This window comes from Dipodomys merriami, unplaced genomic scaffold, assembly GCF_024711535.1.
Source record: "Dipodomys merriami isolate MVZ:Mamm:240054 unplaced genomic scaffold, mDipMer1.0.p SCAF_34, whole genome shotgun sequence".
Classification (NCBI taxonomy): Eukaryota; Metazoa; Chordata; class Mammalia; order Rodentia; family Heteromyidae; genus Dipodomys; species Dipodomys merriami.
This window is the reverse complement of record NW_027204937.1, coordinates 12762698-12777228: the sequence shown is the minus strand read 5'-3', so window position 1 is coordinate 12777228 and position 14531 is coordinate 12762698. Positions and strand designations below refer to the sequence as shown.

General features: G+C 43.9%; 1 protein-coding gene across 2 annotated transcripts in view; it reads right to left on the bottom strand.

Annotated features, from left to right (window-relative positions):
- Ipp (intracisternal A particle-promoted polypeptide) overlaps nt 1-14531 on the bottom strand; it is a 47703-nt gene that overhangs the window by 28839 nt on the left and 4333 nt on the right. The window contains exon 1 of one of the 2 annotated variants that reach the window (XM_069987346.1): nt 2858-2988. The exons of the other annotated variant lie outside the window; for it this stretch is intronic. The gene's annotated coding sequence lies outside the window, so the exon portion shown is untranslated. Of the gene's footprint in view, nt 1-2857; nt 2989-14531 lie in introns of those variants that run through there. 2 annotated transcript variants of the gene reach the window in all.

The window sequence follows — 14531 nt, the reverse complement described above, 5'->3', positions numbered from 1 at the left end:
TAGGGTTTGACCTCAGTGCCTCATGTTGTCACTTGATTTTTTTTGCTCTAGGCTGGAGTTCTATCACTTGAGACACCACAGCTCCACTTCTGGCTTTTTGCTGATTAACTGGAGATGAGTCTTATGGATTTTTAAAAATAATTTTTTAATTGAGATTAAGTGATTACATAAATTTCACAGTATTGTGAGATAGTGATACTTAAAGTTGCAAACACATTTCAACCTTCACAAGGCAAATTGTGATTATTGTGGTCTATAATATTTGTGAATTCTATGAGCTTTGACAATACAACTATTTCTTCCACATTGGGGGATATGTACGTACATTTCTTTCCTTTTGCTTAGTGTAAGTTGTTGCCTCTTTCCTTCTCATTCCCTCCCTCCCATTGCTACCCTTGAGTTGCTTAGTTTGTTTTCATCAATGTCCAGTGCAGCTGATGGGCCCCTCTGTTCTATATTTTCCCATTTCCCTCTGATTCTGTGCCCTCCTCCTGGCTAGTCTTAAGGACTTTTCTGCCCAGACTGGCTTTGAATCTGGATCCTCAGGTCTCAACCTCCCTAGTAGCTAGAATCATAAGCATGAGCCACTAGCAGTACCCGGTCAGTTGTTTATTTTTTTTCTTTTTTTGAAACTGTTAGCCTTTACATTTATTTTTGTCAATTGTAATTTTCACAATATTTAGAAGAAGAAAAGATAAACATATTCTAAATGATACAGAACAAAACTAAAGATCAATTTCCCCCAAGGATATAGTGTTAGTATAATGACAAGGTTAGTGTGTGAATCCAGGTCTTTTTTACACCAGGTTTTCTCACCATATCACATTATATAAGAATTATTAAGTCAAGTTATAGAGAAGAGGCCTCGAAACCTAAGCACAGAAATTTGGACCTAAATCTTTATGGGTTTAGCAAGAATAAACATGTCAATAGTCATTTTAGAGTTGTTTGGTTCCATAGGCAAAAGGAAGAGGTAATAAAGTCCTATTAAATAACAAGCACTGAGAGTCAAAGTTATCTTTTGAATAACAAACATGAGATAATGCAATATGGTAGAGAGGTGCCAGTGGCTCATGCCTGTGATCCTAACTACTCAAGAAGCTGAGACTTGGGCTGGGAAGTTGGCTCAGTGGTAGAATGCTTGCCTTGCATGCATGAGGGCCTGAGTTCAATTCCTCAGCACCACATAAGCAGAAAAAAGCCAGAAGTGGTGCTGTGGCTCAAGTGGTTGAGTGCTCGCCTTGAGCTGACGAGCTGAGGGACAGTATGCAGGCCCAGAGTTCAGGCCTCACAAACAAACAAACAAAAAAAATGCAGCAGCAGCAGCATAGATTTGAGGATGGAGGTTCAAAGCCAGCCCAGACAGAAAAGCCCATGAGACTCTTTTTTTCTTTTTTTGTCCATCGTCGTCGGGCCTGAACTTTGGGCCTGGGCACTGTCCCTCAGCTCTTCAGCTCCAGGATAGTGCTTTACCACTTGAGCCACAGTGCCACTTCCAGCTTTTTTTTTTTTTTTTTTTTTCTGCTTTATGTGGTGCTGAGGAATCCAGCCCAGGGCCTCATGCATGCAAGGCAAGCACTCTACCATGAAACTCTTATCTCCAGTTAACCACAAAAAGCCAAAGGGGAGCTGTAGCTCAAGTTGGTAGAGTGTTAGCCTTGAGCACTGAACAGTGCCCAGGCCCAGAGTTCAAGCTCCAGGATGGGGAGGGAGAGGAAAGGGAGAGGGAGTACACAGGAGAAATCTAAGATGTTTACAGTACAGTAAGACTGACAGAAATGATCGTTCACAGCATGCAATCAAACATCAAAATAACTAAACTGATAAACATGACTAGAAATTAACGTATTGAGAAATTAGAGAGGTTTTAAGGTAGCTGCTAAAACTTCATTCACCTCTGCCTCTTACATATTGTCAACATATCATAACCGGCACATAAACACAAACTGTATTTGTCTCTACATAGAAAAGCGACCTGAAGATATTATTAAACATGATGTGGCTGTCAGGCTTGGGTTTTTTGTTTGTTTTTTTTTCTGCTTTAGTTGCTCCCTGTCAGCAGATTCTGGACTTCAGTGGTTTTTGCTTCATCTGTGTCCTACTTCAGCACAACCAACTAAAACGTTGCTTCCAACAAGCTCACCAGAAAGAGTTCGCTAAATAACCACTCTGGTAGAACTGAAGTCCTGCTACTCTGCTCCCAGGTTTCTAAGTCACTGCGGATCCTATTTCCCAGACAGTGGAACAACTCACGCCAAAAGGCGGCACGTGGGGAGAACCCTATTTCCCCGTGGAAAGAGCCCAATCCTGAGACCCTGCACGGGGCTGCTCGGGATTTGCCTCCAAAGACCCCCGCCTCACAAGGTAGATTGTTAGGAAGTGGTGGAGACAATCCGTTGGAATTAGGTTCGTTGGGGTTTTTTGGACTCACAGTGGAGAGTCATCTGAAACCTGCTTCAGTAAAGGATGTGGAGGAAAACATCCCTGCCGAGCCCTAACAAACAACCGGGGCTCTAGGGGGTTGAATTGGCTGGGGGGGGGGGGTGTCTAGAGAGAGCATATCCCTAGTCGACTGCGACACCGGAGGCACAAAACCAATCCGGCGTCACCGGAAGGGCTGGGAAGGGCCTCAGACAACCGAGGGACGCAGGAGGTGGGGAGACCCGGCTCGAGGGTCCCGGTGGGGGCGGGGAGAGCAGCGGTCCAGACCAGAGTTTGGAAGCTGCGCCGAAGGGCGAAAACACGGGGACTCCAAGGAGGCAGAAGGAAAGGCGAGGAGGGGCCGGTTCCAGAGAGCCCAGCAGACCGAAGAGGAAGTCCCCGTTCCAAACCGTCACCGGGACGCAAGCCCTCTTACCAGCCGCTTTCCTTTCCGCCGGCGCCCGCTCCGGCCCTAGCAGCAAAGTTGAGACCCGCCCCGACTCGGAGAGGGCGGGGAAACCCGGCGGAGGACTAGGACCTGGCGGCAGGGGGCGGGGCGGCAGGGGGTGGAGACTAGCGGATCTGGCCTTTCACTGCGCCTGCGCAGATTCTCTTCTCACGAGAGTCCGAGTGTCAGGAGAGCCGAGGCGGCCGGACAGGAGGAGCGGTTCTGGCCTTTCTTTACGCCTGCGCAGATTCTCCGCGAGGCGTGGCCCGGGGCGGGGTTCGGGGCGGGACGCTAGCATGGACGTGAATGACTGTGCTGCTGGCTGTGATCCTCTTTCTAAGGCAATGGTCTGAATTTTGCTTTTTTATTTCATTATGAAACAATTCAAAAAAGGGCTGGAGGCTTAGCTCAGAGGTAGAGTACTTGCCTAGCATGTGCAAGGCCCTGAGTTCAAACGCTGAGACTTGGAAAAGAGCAAAAGAGATTAATGAGGCCCTTTCAGAGTAAGACTGCATTGTAAACAAATAAGAACAGGCTGAGCAGAGCGCCTGTGGCTCAAGCCTGTAATCCTAGCTACTAAGGAGGCTGACAGCTGAGAACGGCGGTTCAAAACCAGCTAGGGCAGGAAAGTCCGTGAGACTCTGATCTCCAATAAACCACTCCGAAGAGTTCCAGGACAGAGCCCAAACCCAGAGTTCAAGCCTCAGGACCCACGAAAAAATAAATAAAAATAAAAGACTGCATTGTCTAGCAAAATATTGGGAGGATTTAAATCTATAGGTACCTCTGACTTTTTTTTTCTTTTTTGACAGTCCTGGGCTTGAACTCAGGGTCCAGGCACTGAGCTTCCTTTCCCAAGGCTAGTACTCTGCCACTTGAGCCACAGTGTTGTTTCTGGCTTTTCCTGTTTATGTGATGCTGAGGAATCCAGCCCAGGGCTTCAAGCATGCTAGGCAAGCACTCTACCCACTAAGCCACATTCCTAGCCTCCTCTGACTTTATACTAAGCTGTTTTACAAGAAACTTATACTAAAATAATGTTACTCTTATCATGCAGAAAAAGATACCAGAATTTTTTTTGGGGGGAGGGGATCTGTCATGGGTCTGGGCCTGGATGCTATCCCAGAGCTCTTCAGCTCAAGGCAAATGCTCTACCACTTGAGCCACAGTGCCACTTCCAAATTTCTGGTGGTTTTTTGGAGATAAGAGTCTCATGTAACCTGTAAAATAATTTTTTGAAAAATAAAATCAGGGGCTGGGAATGTGGCTTAGTGGTAGAGTGCTTGCCTCGCATTCATGAGGCCCTGGATTCGATTCCTGAGTACCACACAAACAGAAAAAGCCAGAAGTGGCGCTGTAACTCAAGTGGTAGAGTGCTAGCCTAGAGCAAAAGAAACTCAGGGACAGTGCCCAGGCCCTGAGTTTAAGCTACAGGACTTGCAAAAATAAATAAATAGCTGGGCGCTGGTGGCTCACGCCTGTAATCCTAGCTACTCAGGAGGCTGAGATCTGAGGATCGCGGTTCAAAGCCAGCCCAGGCAGGAGAGACCGTGAGACTCCTATCTCCAATGAAACCACCAGAAAACCGGAAGTGGCGCTGTAGCTCAAGTGGTAGAGAGAGCGCTCGCCTTGAGCTGAAGAGCTGAGGGACAGCGCCCAGGCCCAGAGTTCAAGCCCCACGACCGACAAAAAAATAAATGAATAAATAAATAAATAAATAAATAAATAAATACAACTTACTATTGGACTAGACCCAGCAATTTGAAAAACTCTGCTTTAAAACAGGCACAGAGGGCTGGGTATGTGTCTTAGTGGTAGAGTGTTTGCCTTGCATGCATGAAGCGCTGGATTCAATTCCTAAGAACCTCATACACAGAAAAAAAAAAGAAGAAAAGAAAAAAGTGGTGCTGTGGCTTAAGTAGTAGAGTGCTAGCCTTGAGCAAAAGAAGCTTAGGGACAGTGCCCAGACTGGCAAAAAAAAAAAAAAAAAAAAAAAGAGCACAGAATTACTGGAACATGAGAACACACACACACACACACACACACACACACACACACGTCCTGGGGATTAAACCCAGAGCTTCTGGCCTGTTAGGTTAATGCTGTAATGCTCAGAGAACACACACACACACACACACACACACACACACACACACACACACACACACACACACACACACACACACACACACACACACACACACACACACACACACACACACACACACACACACACACACACACACACGTCCTGGGGATTAAACCCAGAGCTTCTGGCCTGTTAGGTTAAAGCTGTAATGCTCAGCTACATCTCCATAAGCACACAGGTCATTTGAGTACCTGGTGACTGGCAGCTGCCTACACACCAAGGGAAGATGTCTTTTCTTTTCTTTTCTTTTTTTTTTTTTTTTTTTGGGTCCGGTTGTGGGGCCTGAACTCTGGGCCTGGGTACTGTCCCTCAGCTCTTCAGCTCAAGGCTAGCGCTCTACCACTTGAGCCACAGCGCCACTTCCGGCTTTTTTTCTTTTTGCTTATATGGTGCAGAGGAATCGAACCCAGGGCCTCAGGCTTGCAAGGCAAGCGCTCTACCACTGAGCCACCTTCCCAGCTCCAAAACATTGTTTTTGTTTTGTTTTGTTGTCTGTCATAGGGCCTGAACTCTGGGCCTGGGCGCTGTCCCTCAGCAGTTCAGCTCAAGGTTAGCACTCTAGTATTTGAGCCACAGCACCACTTCCAGCCTTTTCTGCTTATGTGGTGCTGAGGAATTGAACCCAGGGCCTCATGCATGCAAGGCAAGCACTCTACCGCTGAGCCGTCTTCTCAGCCGTCTTTTCTTTTCTTTTTTTTGACGGGGGGAAGATGTCTTAGAGTAAAACCTACCTTGCAGCCATTTGATCTTTGATTTCCCAACTCCAGAACTGTGAGATATAAATTTCTGTTGCTTAAGCCAAACAGTCTATGGCATTTGGTATGCCAGCCTGAACAAGATAATGTATAGGACAATTATTTGTTCTATAAAATGAGATTTATGTCTTTTGCCTTTTTTGTTTACTTTTTTTCTTTTGGTAATACTAGAGTTTTAATTCATTTTCTCAAACTTGTTAATCAGGCTCTTGATCACTATGTGATGCCTTTTTTTCAATTTTATTGCTTTGTAAGAGGATTTTTAAAATTATATATATTGCCAATACTTTCTTCTAAACTGGCTGTGGTTTTTTTTTGTTTTTGTTTTTGTTTTTGTCGGTCGTGGGGCTTGAACTCTGGGCCTGGACGCTGTCCCTCAGCTCTTCAGCTCAAGGCGAGCGCTCTACCACTTGAGCTACAGCGCCACTTCCGGTTTTCTGGTGGTTTATTGGAGATAGGAGTCTCACGGTCTCTCCTGCCCGGGCTGGCTTTGAACCGCGATCCTCAGATCTCAGCCTCCTGAGTAGCTAGGATTACAGGCATGAGCCACCAGCGCCTGGCTGGCTGTGTTTTTTTTATTCTTTATGTCTTTTGATAAAAGCTAACAATTTTAGCAATTATGGTTTACCATTTTGGTGTTGATACTTTCCCAGTATCATAAAGCTGTTATCTTATATTTCCCTAAAAGTGAAAGTGTTTAAAAAAAACTTTTTTTTTGTTTTAGTGGGGTTTTTTTTCCTGCTGTTATTTATTTATTTTGGTGCCAGTAGAAGGGCTTTGACTCTGAACTCAGGGCCTGGGTACTGCCTTGAGCATTTTTTGATCAAGACTAAGCCACAGCTCCACTTTTGACTTTTTGTTGGTTGATTGGAGATAAGAGACTCATAAGCTTTCCTCCTCCAGCTGGTTTAAAACCAGGATTCTTAGTAGATAGGATTATAGGCATGAGCTGTTAGTGCCCGGGTTACAGAGTTAAAGCTTCTTTTCCAGTTTAATTCTGCAAGTCACAGGAATTAGTTTTGTGTACAGATTGGGACAGGTGTTGCTGGAAATTTAGGGCATCTAATCAACCTCAGTCCTTGCATTTCAATATGAGGAGAATTCAGGTAAGATTCAAGTGTAGTAAAAGTGACAGAAAAGCTTATTTAAAAAAATATATGGATCTGTAGCCTTTGGCCCTGCCTGTAATCTTAACTACTCAGGAGGCAGAGATCTGAGAATTATGATTTGAAGTCAGACTGGACAGAAAAATCTGTGAGAGGGGCTGAGAAGGTGGCTCAGTGGTAGAGCGCTTGCCTTGCATGCATGAGGCCCTGCGTTTGATTCCTCAGTACCACAGAAGCAAAAAAGAAAAAAGCCAGAAGTGGCGCTGTGGCTCAAGTGTTAGAGCGCTAGCCTTGATCTGAAGAGCTGAGGGACAGCACCCAGGCCCAGAGTTCAAGCCCCATGACCGGACCCCCCCCCCCCCAAAAAAAAAAAGAAAGAAAAGAAAAGAAAGAAAAAGAAAAGAAAAATCTGTGAGACTCTTATCTCTAACTAACCCAAAGAGTTGGAAATGGAAGTGTGGCCCAACGGGAAGAGTGTCACCCTTGAGCTGAAAAAGCTAAGGAATAAACCAGGCACCAATGACTGACACCTGTAATCCTAGCTACTCTGGAGACTGATATCTGAGGATCATGGTTCAAAGCCAGCCTAGGCAGAGTCTTGTGAGACTCCTATTAACTAACCACCAGGAAACTGGAAGTGGCAATGTGGCTCAAAGTGGTAGAGTACTAGCCTTGAGCAAAAAGAGCTCAGGGATGGCACCCAGGTCCTAAGTCTAAGCCCTACAACTGAAGGGAAATAAACACTAAGTGATAAATACCCAAACCCTGATCTCAAATCCCAGTACACTGGTACAGACTTAAGGAAAAGGAAGATGAAAGGAGAAAGCAAGTAAATGGAAAGCAGGTAAATGGATTATGTGATATGTCACAGGACGATCATCTTCATTCCTCTTAAGGGTACAGACCTGAACATTATATTTAAGTAGAGGAAGTATCAGGAGCAGGAGGTAGTACTATGCATAGTTTAAGAGTCTAGGTTACACTTTTGGCCTACCTGGCTATTACCTCAGTTCACATTTTCCTATGTTCAAAAGAAGTTGTCATCATTTGAGGAGAGCAATCTGGTTCCCATGAGATGGGTTAAGCCTAATCATTATTGGTAATTATCCTCATTGGTGATGATCTGTCCTGCAAGATTCTGTTATTCCTTAGGAATAGTTTTAGCCCTGGCCATAAAAATGCCATAAAGATAGGATTTCAGTGGGCGCTGGTGGCTCACACCTGTAATCCTAGCTACTGAGGAGGCTGAGATCTGAGGATCTCGGTTCAAAGCCAGCCCAGGCAGGAAAGTCCCTGAGACTCTTATTTCCAATAAACCACTAGAAAACCAGAAGTGGCGCTGTGGCTCAAGTGGTAGAGTGCTTGCCTTGAGCTGAAGAGCTGAGGGACAGCGCCCAAGCCCAGAGTTCAAGTCCCACGACTGACAAAAAAAAAAAAAAAAAAAAAAGCCAGTCTGGGCAGGAAAGTCCATGAGACTCTTATCTCCAATTAACCAGCACAAAACTGGAAGTGGTGGTGTGACACTTTCAAGTGGTAGAGTGCTAGCCTTGAGCTTAAGAGCTCAGGGACAGCGCCCAGGCCCAGAGTTCAACCCCCATGACCAACCAAAAAAAAAAAAAAAAAAAGATGCTATTCATCAGTCCTATCTTTACTGAGACCCAAGGCAATTGCTATGTGATTGTGGAGCAAACAGGTTAGACAAATGACAAACACCAAATGGAAGCAGACATGTCAAGCAAAAATAGTTTAAGTATGTGTACAGATGCACACACACACACACACACACACACACACATTGTCAGTCATGGGGCTTGAACTCAGTGTCTGGGTGCTTCCCTGAAGTCTTTTGCTCAAGGCTAGTACTTTACCACCGTGAGCCACACCACCAATTCAGCTTTTCTGGTGGTTAATTGGAGATGAGAGACTCACAAATTTTCCTTCAGGGGCTGGCTTTGAACTGTGATCCTCAGATCTCAGCATCCTTAGCAGTTAGGATTATAGGCAAGAACAAGTGACTGACAAGTTTTATAATTTTATTCATAAGGATTTTATGTTTGTTAAATTTATTACTATTTGTACCTTTGTGTCCTTATACATTATATTTTAAGAATCAAACTTTTTGCCGGGCGCTGGTGGCTCATGCCTGTAATCCTAGCTACTCAGGAGGCTGAGATCTGAGGATTGTGGTTCAAAGCCAGCCCGGGCAGGAGAAACCGTGAGACTCCGATCTCCAATAAACCACCAGAAAACCAGAAGTGGCGCTGTAGCTCAAGTGGTAGAGCGCTCCCCTTGAGCTGAAATGCTGAGGGACAGCGCCCAGGCCCAGAGTTCAAGCCCCACGGCTGACAAAAAAAAAAAAAGAATCAAACTTTTTGATTGGTGCTGGTAGCTCATACCTATAATCTTAGCTACTCAGAAGCTGAGATTTGAGGATCACAGTTCAAAGCCAGCTTGAGCAGTCCAGGAGACTCTTAGTTAACCACTAGAAAACTGGGAGTGGAGCTGTGGCTTAAAGTGGTAGAATGCCAGTCTTGAGCAAAATAGAGCTCAGGGACAAAATCCAGGTCCTTAGTTTAAGCCCTATTACGAACAACAATTTTACTTTTGGGGCTGGGAAGGTGGCTCAGTGGTAAAGCACTTGCTTTGCATGCATGAGGCCCTGGGTTCGATTCCTCAGCACCACATAAGCAAAAAGAAAAAAGCTGGAAGTGGTGCTGTGGCTCAAGTGGTAGAGCGCTAGCCTTGAGCTGAAGAGCTGAGGGACAGCACCCAGGCCCAGAGTTCAGGCCCCATGACCAGACCAATCTTCCCCCCCCCCCAAAAAAATAATTTACTTTTTAGAGACGGGAGGAATAGTAGAGCCTTGCCTAGCAAGCACAGACCTTGAGTTCAAGCCCCAGTACCAACAAAAAGAAAGAAAAAACTTAAGTTTATTATAGGATAGACAGAAGTTAAATTCATTTGTACATATTGATTTTAGAGAAATAACATAAATGAGGGGCTGGGAAGGTGGCTCAGTGGTAGAATGCTTGCCTTGCATATATGAGATCCTGGGTTTGATTCCTCAGCACTACATACACAGAAAAAGCCAGAAGTGGGCACTGTGGCTCAAGTGGTAGAGTGCTTGTCTTGAGCTGAAGAGCTCAGGGACAGTGCCCAAGCTCCACAACCAGCAAAATAAATTACTTAATTAAATAAATAACGAAATTACCTTATGAATAAATAAACAAATGTTGTTTATTCATGCAATATAGTATGATTTGTCAATAAAAAGTATGAAGTGCTGATATATTTTACAGCATGGAGAAACCTTGAAGAGGGCATAATTCTATATGGAAAAAGCCAGACATGAAAGACTATGTATTATATAATTACATATGTAAAATATCCATAATAGAGGCAGAAAATATCTACATAGAGAGAATTAGGTCCCTAGTTAGCAGGAACTAAGAAGAGGAGAGGAGTGACTGTTGGTCAGCACAGGACTTCTTTTTGGGATAATGAAGATATTCTGAAATTAGGTAATGGTGACATTGTATAACTATGCAAATCTACTAAAACTTTATGGTAGGTGAATTATATCTCAATAAAGCAGTTGCATTTTCATGTTAGGTTGTCATTCCTCTGCTCCAGTGATTTTCCATTTCATTTAGAGCAAAAGTTAAATCATTTACTCTTTTTTTTTTTTTTTTTTTTTTTTTGCCAATCCTGGAACTTGAACTCAGGGCCTGGGCAGTGTCCCTGAGCTTCTTTGTGTTCAAGGTCAACACTCTACCAATTAAGCCACAGACCCCTTCTGACTTTTTCTGAGTAGTATATGGGAGATGAGGCTCATGAACTTTCCTGCCTTTGCTAGCTTTGAACTGGGATTCTCATATCTCAGCCTCCTGAGTAGCTAGGATTATAGGCATTAGCCTGACTAAAAAGTTAAATCATTTAAGTGACCAAAAGACCCTCTAGGATCTATTTTGCCATCGCCTCCCTATTTGGCCTTTCCCATGCCTTCATTCAACTGTTGCCTTTCTAACATTTTGGAGACTTCCCAGGCTGCAACCATACTTCTATCTGGGTTGCATCTGTCTAGACCATTCTTCTCCAATAGGTCTCATATGCCTCCAATAGGTCTCATGTCTCATCCCATTAGGTCTTTTTTCAGATTTTCTTTCTTTCTTTTTTTGTTGGTCAGTTATGGGGTTGAACTCTAGGCCTGGCCACTGTCCCTGAGTTCTTCAGCTCAAGGCTAGCACTCTACCATGTAAGCCACAGTGCCACTTTCAGTTTTCTGGTAGCTTATTGGAGCTAAGAGTCTCATGCCCTTTCCTGCCCGGGCTGGCTTTGAACTGTAATCCTCAGATCTCAGCCTCCTGAGTAGCTAGGATTATAGGCCTGAGCCACAGATGCCTGGCTTTTTTTTTTTTTTTTTTTGTAGGTCATGGGGCCTGAACTCGGGGCCTGGGCACTGTCCCTCAGCTCTTCAGCTCAAGGTAGTGGCACAGCGCCACTTCCAGCTTTCTCTGCTTCTGTGGTGCTGAGGAATCAAACCCAGGGCCTCATGAATACAAGGCAAGCACTCTTCCACTGAGCCACCTTCCCAGCCCTGGCCTCCCCACTTTTAAATAATAACATCTCTGCCAGAACTATGGCTCTACTTTTTCTCATCTATGTATTTCTCCATAGCACTGTTTATTAATGAGTTTGCTGACCATCTTTCCTATATCCAAAAGGAAACTCTCGATAGTTTCTATATTTCTAGTTCTTGGCACCTACAACAGTAGCTAGCACAGAGGGAAAAAATGCTCAGGAAGTATTTATTAAATAAATGAATGAAGCAGGGCCCCGGTGTCTTATGCCTGTAATTCTAGCTACTCAGGAGGCTGAGATCTGAGGATCATGGTTCAAAGCCAGCCCAGGCAGGAAAGGCCATGAGACTCTTTATCTCCAATAAACCACCAGAAAACTGGAAGTGGCACTGTGGCTCAGGGTAGAGTGCTAGCCTTGAGCTGAAGAGCTCAGGGACAGACCCAGAGTTCAAGCCCCACAACAACAACAAAAGAATAAGTGAATTTATAGTATGTTGTTCTTTCTACTTCATGTTTATCCTTCAATCCATCTTCTACCTCAGAATAATCTTCCTAAAGTGGAATTACACCATACTATTGCTTAAAATTCTTCAACAAGCCGGGAACCCGGAGCTCAGATCTGTAATCCTAGCTATTCAGGAGGCTGAGATCTGAGGATTACAGTTCAAAGCCAGCCGGGGCAGGAAAGTCTGTGAGACTCTTATCTCCAATAAACCACTAGAAAACCAGAAGTGACGTTGTCGCTCAAGCAGTAGAGCACTTGCCTTGAGCTGAAGAGATGAGGGACAGCACCCAAGCCCAGAGTTCAAGCCCCATGACCCACACAATAAATAAATAAATAAATAAATAAATAAATAAATAAATAAATAAATAAATAAATAAATTGTCAGCAGCTGCTTGTTATATTTAGGAGAAATATAATTTTAAAATGTATGTAAGTTGGAAATATGGCTTAGTGGTAGAGTGCTTGCCTAGCATATGTAAAGCCCTGGGTTCCATTCCTCAGTACTTCATAAACAGAACAGAAGTGACACTGTTAGCCTTGGGCAAAAGAAGCTCAGGGATAGTATCCAGGCCCTGAGTTCAAGCCCCAGGACTGGCAAAAAAAATGTATATAAACCAGCCAACATTAAAGTTGTTATAATTAAGTAATGTTACACATGTAATGTTGCCAGGAAATGGACAAGGCCATGGTTTTAGTAGTGGCTGCAAAATGTTACTTAAAAAAAAAAAATCGGGCTGGGAAGGTGGGTCAGTGGTAGAGCACTTGCCTCGCATGCCTGAAGCCCTGGGTTCGATTCCTCAGCACCCCATAAACAGAAAGAGCCAGAAGTGGCGCTGTGGCTCAAGTGGTGGATCGTTCACTTTGAGCTGAAGAGCTCAGGGACAGCGCCCAGGCCCAGAGTTCAAGCCCCATGACTGGCAAAAAAAAAAAAAAAAGCTGTACAATTAAAAAAAAAAAAAAAGCTGTACAATTACCAGAACCAAAGTGGAATTTCTTGAATTAGTCAAATAAATACCTAACAGTTAAGTGCAAGGGACAAAGGAAACAGGCAATGGTTGTTTAAAGATATGGAGCACCTACTGCTTGTGTGGTTATTTGTTTCCATGCCTAGCCCATAAATACCCAATTACTTTGCAGAGTCATTGTATATACTAATTTGGGGGCACTTCAATGGAGAATCAAAGGATATGTAAATTATTTACACACCAGACAACAACTGAATTCCAAGTTCGGAGTTCCCTATTGTCTTAGATTTCTTGAATCTAACACTCTTGGTTTTATTTTGGGTAAAAGGAGAGGTGAATGCTGGCTGGACACCGTGTAATCTGGATTATATTTCCTCTAGGGGTCAGTTTCAGGGCTTCCAGAAGTTGGGTTTAGCCAGAAAATCATACCCCAAACAGGATGTTTTTCCAATTGGGCCTTATCCACAAAGTACTTTCCAAAGACAATTGCCTGGGGCTGGGAAGGGGGCTCAGTGGTAGAGTGCTTTCCTTGCATGCATGAGGCACTGGCTTTGATTCATTAGCAAAACATAATCAGAAAAAGCCGTAAGTGGCGCTGTGGCTCAAGTGGTAGAGCGCTAGCCTTGAGCTGAAGAGCTGAGGGACAGCGCCCAGACCCAGAGTTCAGGCCCCACGACCGACAAGAAAAAACAAACAAACAAAAAAAGACAATTGCCTGTTTCATAGGCACTGGTTCTAAACCGTGGCTACCTATTAGAGTTACTACATCTAACCCCCAGAGATAGTGTCTAATTTGGTTTTGGGTGGGGCCCAGATTCTTACCTTATAAAAAGTTTCTCAGTGATTCTAATACTTCTGCTAGGAGTGGAAACTACTATGGTACACTAGTGCCGGTGAGTTACAACTATAATCTTAACTACTCAGTAGGCTGGGATCTGAGGATCATAGTTCAAAGCCAGCCAAGGCAGAAAAGTCCATGTGAGGCTCTTATCTCCAATTAACCACTCAAAAATTGGAAATTAAGCTATAGCTCACTCAAGTGAAGAGAGCTAGCCTTGAGCACAAAGAGACTCAGGGACAGTGCCCAGGCCCTGAGTTCAAACCCCATGACAAAACAAAAACAAAAACAAAGAAACTACTGTTATAAATAGAGTGAAAGATTTGGAGGCTTTTGATGATAGGGGAAACAAAGTATATATAGAGTTCAAGCCTGATGTCAACACACACACACACACACACACACACACACACACACACACACACACACACAGAGTACTATTTAACAGTTCATCAAAATGTTAAACACAAATGTAATAGCCACACAGAATATAAACTGAATGTCCATCAACTGATGATAGTATCTCCATGCAATAAAATATTTCAACCATTAAAAAATGAATGAAATAGGAGGTGGGGGGGGAGGATGGGAAGGGATGAGAAGGGGAAACAAAGGAGGAGGGTACAATGCTTGATCAGAAATGTACTCATTATCTTGCCCATGTAATTGTAACCCCTCTGTACAGTATTTTCACAATAAAAAAAATGAATGAAATATCAACAGATGTTACAATATAAATGAACCTTGAAAACGAAAAAAAAAAT